The sequence below is a fragment of the Triticum aestivum genome, chromosome 4B (assembly GCF_018294505.1).
Source record: "Triticum aestivum cultivar Chinese Spring chromosome 4B, IWGSC CS RefSeq v2.1, whole genome shotgun sequence".
Classification (NCBI taxonomy): Eukaryota; Viridiplantae; Streptophyta; class Magnoliopsida; order Poales; family Poaceae; genus Triticum; species Triticum aestivum.
In genome coordinates, this window is record NC_057804.1 from 15,052,466 (window position 1) to 15,061,061 (window position 8,596).

Genomic DNA, 8,596 nt, shown 5'->3' on the forward strand with positions numbered 1-8,596 from the left:
GATGCACTCTCCTTCCCCTCGTTGCTGGTTTCTCCATAGATAGATCTTGGTGACACGTAGGAAAATTTTGAATTTCTGCTACGTTCCCCAACAGTGGCATCATGAGCCAGGTCTATTGCGTAGATTCTTTGCACGAGTAGAACACAAAGTAGTTGTGGGCGTTGATTTTGTTTAATATGCTTACCATTACTAGTCCAATCTCGTTTCAACGGTATTGTGGGATGAAGCGGCCCGGACCGACCTTACACGTACTCTTACGTGAGACAGGTTCCACCGACTGACATGCACTTGGTGCATAAGGTGGCTAGCGGGTGCCAGTCTCTCCCACTTTAGTTGGAACAGATTCGATGAAAAGGGTCCTTATGAAGGGTAAATAGCAATTGACATATCACGTTGTGGTTTTGCGTAGGTAAGAAACGTTCTTGCTAGAAACCCATAGCAGCCACGTAAAACATGCAAACAACAATTAGAGGACGTCTAACTTGTTTTTGCAGGGTATGCTATGTGATGTGATATGGCCAAGAAGAATGTGATGAATGATATGTGATGTATGAGATTGATCATGTTCTTGTAATAGGAATCACGACTTGTATGTCGATGAGTATGACAACCGGCAGGAGCCATAGGAGTTGTCTTTATTTATTGTATGACCTGCGTGTCATTGAACAACGCCATGTAATTACTTTACTTTATTACTAACCGGTAGCCATAGTAGTAGAAGTGAGAAGTTGGCGAGACAACTTCATGGAGACACGATGATGGAGATCATGATGATGGAGATCATGGTGTCATGCCGGTGATGATGATCATGGAGCCCCGAAGATGGAGATCAAAAGGAGCAATATGATATTGGCCATATCATGTCACTATTTGATTGCATGTGATGTTTATCATGTTTATACATCTTATTTGCTTAGAACGACGGTAGTAAATAAGATGATCCCTCATTAAAATTTCAAAGAAAGTGTTCCCCCTAACTGTGCACCGTTGCGAAAGTTCGTCGTTTCGAAGCACCACGTGATGATCGGGTGTGATAGATTCTTACGTTCACATACAACGGGTGTAAGCCAGATTTACACACGCGAAACACTTAGGTTGACTTGACGAGCCTAGCATGTACAGACATGGCCTCGGAACACAAGAGACCGAAAGGTCGAGCATGAGTCGTATAGTAGATACGATCAACATGAAGATGTTCACCGATGATGACTAGTCCGTCTCATGTGATGATCGGACACGGCCTAGTTGACTCGGATCATGTAATCACTTAGATGACTAGAGGGATGTCTATTTGAGTGGGAGTTCATTAGATGAACTTAATTATCCTGAACATAGTCAAAAGATCTTTGCAAATTATGTCGTTAGCTCGCGCTTTAGTTCCACTGTTTAGATATGTTCCTAGAGAAAATATAGTTGAAAGTTGAAAGTAGCGATTATGCGGACAGTAGAAAGCTTATCTCCTTAATGCACCGCTCAGTGTGCTGAACCCCAAACGTCGTTTGTGGACGTTGCGAACATCGGACATACACGTTTTGATAACTACGTGATAGTTCAGTTAAATGGTTTAGGGTAGAGGCACCAAAGACGTTTTTGAAACGTCGCGGAACATATGAGATGTTTCGAGGGCTGAAATTGGGATTTCAGGCTCGTGCCCACGTCAAGAGGTATAAGACCTCCGACGATTTTCTTAGCCTGCAAACTAAGGGAGAAAATCCCAATCGTTGAGCTTGTGCTCAGATTGTCTGAGTGCAACAATCACTTGAATCAAGTGGGAGTTGATCTTCCAGATGAGATAGTGATGTTTCTCCAAAGTCATTGCCACCAAGCTGCTAGAGCTTCATGATGAACTATAGCATATCAAGGATAGATATGATGATCCTTGAGGTATTCACGATGTTTGACACCGCGAAAGTAGAAATCAAGAAGGAGCATCAATTTTGATGGTTGGTGAAACCACTAGTTTCAAAAAGGGGCAAGGGCAAGAAGGGATACTTCATGAACCGGCAAATCAGCTGCTGCTCTAGTGAAGAAACCCAAGGTTGAACCCAAACCCGAAACTAAGTGCTTCTATGATAAGGGGAACAGTCACTAGAGCGGAATTACCCTAGATACTTGGTAGATGAGAAGGCTGGCAAGGTCGATAGAAGTATATTGGATATACATTATGTTAATGTGTACTTTACTAGTACTCCTAGTAGCACCAGGGTATTAAGATACCAGTTCGGTTGCTAAGTGTTAGTAACTCGAAATAAAAGGCTACGGAATAAACGGAGACTAGCTAAAGGTGAGCTGATGATATGTGTTGGAAGTGTTTCCAAGTTTGATGTGATCAAACATCGCACGCTCCCTCTACCATCAAGATTAGTATTAAACCTGAATAATTGTCATTTGGTGTTTGCGTTGAGCATAGACATGATTGGATTATGTCTATCGCAATACGGTTATTCATTTAAGGAGAATAATGGTTCCTCTATTTATTTGAATAATACCTTCAATGGTCTTGCACCTAAAGGAATGGTTTATTGAATCTCGATAGTAGTGATACACATTTTCATGCCAAAAGATATAAGATAGTAATGATAGTACCACTTACTTGTGGTACTGCCATGTAAGTCATAATGGTATAAAACGCATGAAGAAGCTCCATGTTGATGGATCTTTGGACTCACTCAATTTTGAAAAGTTTGAGACATGCGAATCATGTCTATTGGTGTATACGCATGAAGAAACTCCATGCAGATGGATCGTTTGGACTCACTTGATTTTGAATCACTTGAGATATGCAAATCATACCACATGGGCAAGATGACTGAAAAGCCTTGTTTTCAGTGAGATGGAACAAGATAGCAACTTGTTGGAAGTAACACATTTTGATGTGTGCAGTCCAATGAGTGCTAAGGCATGCAGTGAATATCGTTATGTTCTCACTTCACAGATGATTCAAGTAGATGTTGAGTATATTTACTTGATGAAACACAAGTCTGAATTATTGAATGGTTCAAGTAATTTCAGAGTGAAGTTGAAGATCATTGTGACAAGAGGATAAAATGTCTATGATATGATCATAGAGATGAGTATCTGAGTTACGAGCTTTGGCACGCAATTAAGACATTGTGGAAATTGTTTCACAATTAATACCGCCTGGAACGCCATAGTGTGATGGTGTGTCCGAACATCATAGTTGCACCCTATTGGATATGGTGTGTACCATGATGCCTCTTATCGAATTACCACTATCGCTCATGGGTTAGGCATTAGAGACAACCGCACTCACTTTAATAGGGTACCACGTAATTCCATTGAGACGACACCGTTTGGAGAAACCAAAGTTGTCGTTCCTTAAAAGTTTGGGGCTGCGACGCTTATGTGAAAAAGTTTCAGGTTGATAAGCTCGAACCCAAAGCGGATAAAATGCATCTTCATAGGACACCCAAAACAGTTGGGTATACCTCCTAATTCAGATCCGAAAGCAATAGGGATTGTTTCTTGAATCGGGTCCTTTCTCGAGGAAAGGTTTGTCTCGAGAATTGAGTGGGAGGATAGTGGAGACTTGATGAGGTTATTGAACCATCACTTCAACCAGTGTGTAGCAGGGAACAGGAAGTTGTTCCCGTGGCACCTACACCAATTGAAGTGGAAGCTTATGATATTGATCATGAAGCTTCGGATCAAATCACTACCGAACCTCGTAGGACGACAAGGACGCGTACTGCTTCGGAGTGGTACGGTGATCCTGTCTTGAAGGTCATGTTGCTAGACAACAATGAACCTACGAGCTATGGAGAAGCGATGGTGGACCCAAATTCCGACAAGTGGTTAGAAGCCATGAAATCCGAGATAGGATCCATGTATCAGAACAAAGCATGGACTTTGGTGGACTTGCCCAATGATTGGCAAGCCATTGAGATAAATGGATCTTTAAGAAGAAGACGAACGTGGACGGTAATGCCACCGTCTATGAAGCTCGACTTGTGGCAAAGAGTTTTTCACAAGTTCAAGGAGTTGACTATGATGATATTTTCTCATCCGTAGCGATGCTTAAGTCCGTCGGAATCATGTTAGCATTAGCTGCATTTATGAAATCTGGCAGATGGATGTCAAAACGAGTTTCCTTACCAGTTTTCGTAAGGAAAGGTTGTATGTGATACAATCAGAAAGGTATTGTCGATCCTTAGGATGCTAAAAGGTATGCTAGCTCCAGCGATCCTTCCATGGACTGGAGTAAGCATCTCGGAGTTGGAATATACACTTTGATAAGATGATCAAAGATTTTAGGTTTATACAAGGTTTATGAGAAACTTGTATTTCCAAAGAAGTGAGTGGGAGCACTATAGAATTTTTGATGAGTATATGTTGTTAACATATTGTTGATCAGAAATGATGTAGAATTTCTGGAAAGCATATAGGGTTATTTGAAAAGTGTTTTTCACTGGAAAACCTGGATTAGGCTACTTGAACGATAAGCATCAAGATCTATAAGATAGATCAAAATGCTTAATAATACTTTCAACTGAGCACATACCTTGACATGATCTTGAAGGTGTTCAAGATGGATCAGTCAAAGAAGGAGTTCTTGCCTGAGTTGTAAGGTATGAAGTTAAGAGTTAAAGCTCGACCACGGCAGAAGAGAGACAAAGGACGAAGGCCGTCCCCTACGCTTCAGACGTAGGCTCTATAGTATGCTATGCTGTGTGCCGCACCGGAAGTGTGCCTTGCCATGAATCAGTCAAGGGGTACAAGAATGATCCAGGAACGGATCATTGGACATCGGTCAAAATTATCCTTAGAGGGATAAGGAAATGTTTCTCGATTATGGAGGTGATAAAGAGTTCGGCGTAAAGGGTTACGTCGATGCAAGCTTTAACACCTATCCGAATGACTCTGAGTAGCAAACCAGATACGTATAGTGGAGCAACCATTTGGAATACCTTCAAGTGGAACGTGGAAGCAGCATTTACAATATGACATAGAGAATTGCGAAGTACATTCGGATCTGAATACTGCAGACCCGTTGACTAAAACCTCTCTCACAAGGAAAACATGATCAAACCCCAGAACTCATTGAGTCTTAATCACATGGTGATGTGAACTAGTTTAGTGACACTAGTAAACTCTTTGGATGTTGGTCACATGGCGATGTGACCTATCAGTGTTAATCACATAGCGATGTGAACTAGATTATTGACTCCAGTGCAAGTGGGAGACTGTTGGAAATATGCCCTAGAGGCAATAATAAATTAGTTATTATTATATTTCCTTGTTCATGATAATCGTTTATTATCCATGCTATAATTGTATTGATAGGAAACTCAGATACATGTGTGGATACATAGACAACACCATGTCCCTAGTAAGCCTCTAATTGACTAGCTCGTTGATCAACAGATGGTCACGGTTTCCTGACCATGGACATTGGATGTCGTTGATAACGGGATCACATCATTAGGAGAATGATGTGATGGACAAGACCCAATCCTAAGCCTAGCAAAAAGATCGTAGTTTGTATGCTAAAGCTTTTCTAATGTCAAGTGTCTTTTCCTTAGACCATGAGATTGTGCAACTCCCGGATACCGTAGGAATGCTTTGGGTGTACCAAACGTCACAACGTAACTGGGTGGATATAAAGGTGCACTACAGGTATCTCCGAAAGTGTCTGTTGGGTTGGCACGAATCGAGACTGGGATTTGTCACTCCGTGTAAATGGAGAGGTATCTCTGGGCCCACTCGGTAGGACATCATCATAATGTGCACAATGCGACCAAGGGGTTGATCACGGGATGATGTGTTACGGAACGAGTAAAGAGACTTGCCGGTAACGAGATTGAACAAGGTATCGGTATACCGACGATCGAATCTCGGGCAAGTACTATACCGCTAGACAAAGGGAATTGTATACGGGATTGATTGAGTCCTTGACATCGTGGTTCATCCGATGAGATCATCGTGGAACATGTGGGAGCCAACATGGGTATCCAGATCCCGCTGTTGGTTATTGACCGGAGAACGTCTCGGTCATGTCTACATGTCTCCCGAACCCGTAGGGTCTACACACTTAAGGTTCGATGACGCTAGGGTTATAAAGGAAGTTTGTATGTGGTTACCGAATGTTGTTCGGAGTCCCGAATGAGATCCCGGACGTCACGAGGAGTTCCGGAATGGTCCGGAGGTAAAGATTTATATATGGAAAGTTGTTGTTCGGGTTCCGGAAAAAGTCCGGGTTTTTTCGGTATTGTACCGGGAAGCTTCCAGAAGGTTTCGGAGGATTCCGGAGGGGTCCGGAGGTCCGGAAATTGTTCCACCACGTCCAATACAGTAGCATGGGCTGTAGGGGGGCGCCCTAGCCTTAATGGGCCAGGGGCACCAGCCCCCCAAGGCCCATGCGCATGGGAAGGGGAAAACCCTAAGGGGGAGGGCCTCCACTTGACTTGGGAGGCACTCCTCCCCCCCTTGGCCGCCGCCCCTCCTCAGATTGGATCTGAGGGGGCCGGCCCCCCTCTCCCTTGCCCCTATATATATGTGGGGGGTGGGAGGGCAGCCGCACCACATGTTCTGGCGCAGCCCTCCCCCTCTCCCAAGTACTTCTCCTCTCCCGCGGTGCTTGGCGAAGCCCTGCGGGATTGCCACGCTCCTCCATCACCACCACGCCGTTGTGCTGCTGCTGGACGGAGTCTTCCTCAACCTCTCCCTCTCTCCTTGCTGGATCAAGGCGTGGGAGACGTCACCGGGCTGTACGTGTGTTGAACGCGGAGGTGCCGTCCGTTCGGCACAAGGATCTCCGGTGATTTGGATCACGACGAGTACGACTCCTTCAACCCCGTTCTCTTGAACGCTTCCGCTTAGAGATCTACAAGGGTATGTAGATGCACTCTCCTTCCCCTCGTTGCTGGTTTCTCCATAGATAGATCTTGGTGACACGTAGGAAAATTTTGAATTTCTGCTACGTTCCCCAACATATCTCACTCTCACTCGGCCCGATATTGCCTATGTTGTTCAACAAGTGTGCTTGTTTATGCATTCTCCCCGCGACACCCACATGCGACTTGTTAAACGCATTCTCCGGTACTTGCAAGGCACCTCGCACTATGGACTTCAGCTCTACAAGTCCTCCTCTATGGATCTCTTTGCATACACCGATGCGGATTGGGCCGGGTGCCCGGATACACGACGGTCTACCTCTGGGTTATGCGTCTTTCTTGGCTCCAACCTTGTCTCGTGGTCATCAAAGAGGCAGCCCACCATCTCTCGTTCCAGCGCAGAAGCTGAATACCGCGGTGTTGCACACTGTGTGGCCGAGTCATATTGGGTGCGACAACTTCTGTTCGAGTTGAAGCTGCCCCCTACCCGCGCCACCATTGTGTATTGTGACAACATCTCCGCTTCATACCTTGCGAGCAATCCAGCACAGCATCAGCGCACGAAACACATTGAGATCGACCTACATTTCGTTCGTGACCGGGTGGCACTTGGCGAAGTACGCGTTCTACATGTTCCTTCAAGCTCTCAGTTTCTTAATGTTTTCACCAAGGGCTTGCCGTCACCTGTGTTCACCGATTTCAGATCCAGCCTAAACATCCTTTCTAATGGTGTTCCGGCTGAGGGGGTGTGTGTGTGTTAGATTACATGTGTACTTCTGTGTATTTTGTACCACACTGCCGGGCTTATAGGATCAATACCACGTCGGGCCTGCGTGCCCAAGTATAGGACGTGCGGTTCCTTCTCCTCACCCTCATATATATGCTTGTAATCTGTACAACTGAGTTAACCAAGGAAATCACTTTCCAACTTAGAGCATCTACAGCCACAATCAACTAGTTTAGGCTAACTCCAAGGCATTTGTTCTGCTGGCATCCGGTTGGTTTGCTGGATAAAAAAACACGGCCTAACACAACTACACAAAACGGAGGGTCATCCTTTTTTTTTTTCCTTTTCTGTCACGATTCATTTCGGGTCCAAATTTGAGCCGGGTTTGCGTCAGCAAGGACACCGCGCGGACGAGCATGACACCCTCCCTTGTTCTCCCCTGCCCGTCCATTGGTGGCACAACGACCGCATTTCCCTTGCCATGGACGCATTTTTTTCTACAAAAGAAATCATTATGTTGGGTATACCGAGAAGATGTTGCTGTTGAACAACATCCCTTAATGTGTTCCGCAACCAACAACCCTGGTGAAGCCAATATAACAAACAAACAAAAAGTAGACCTGAAAACCACCTTGTCGGCAGCGGTTGATCGACTTCAGCGACAGAGCTATTATGGAGCAGCCTTGTCACTATATAATCCATGGTGCACTGATTAGTGTACTCGTGCATAGAGGCTAGCTACTTGAGTATGAGACAAATATAAATACACGAGATATCTAAACTTGAAATTAAATGTCCATATGCTTGTGCTGCAAAAACTCGTTTTACTCAAAAAACAAACAATTTTTGAGTATTTTTTCTTCAAAACAGAGGCATAAGCTTTGCTTCGGTTATATTTTTGAGTATACCTTTTTTTCTCGAAACAGAGCATAAGCTTTGCCTCGATTATATTTTTGAGTATATGCTTTCGTCAAGATGCCAGTTGTTCTGTTCTGTTAAGTATATGGTTCACTTT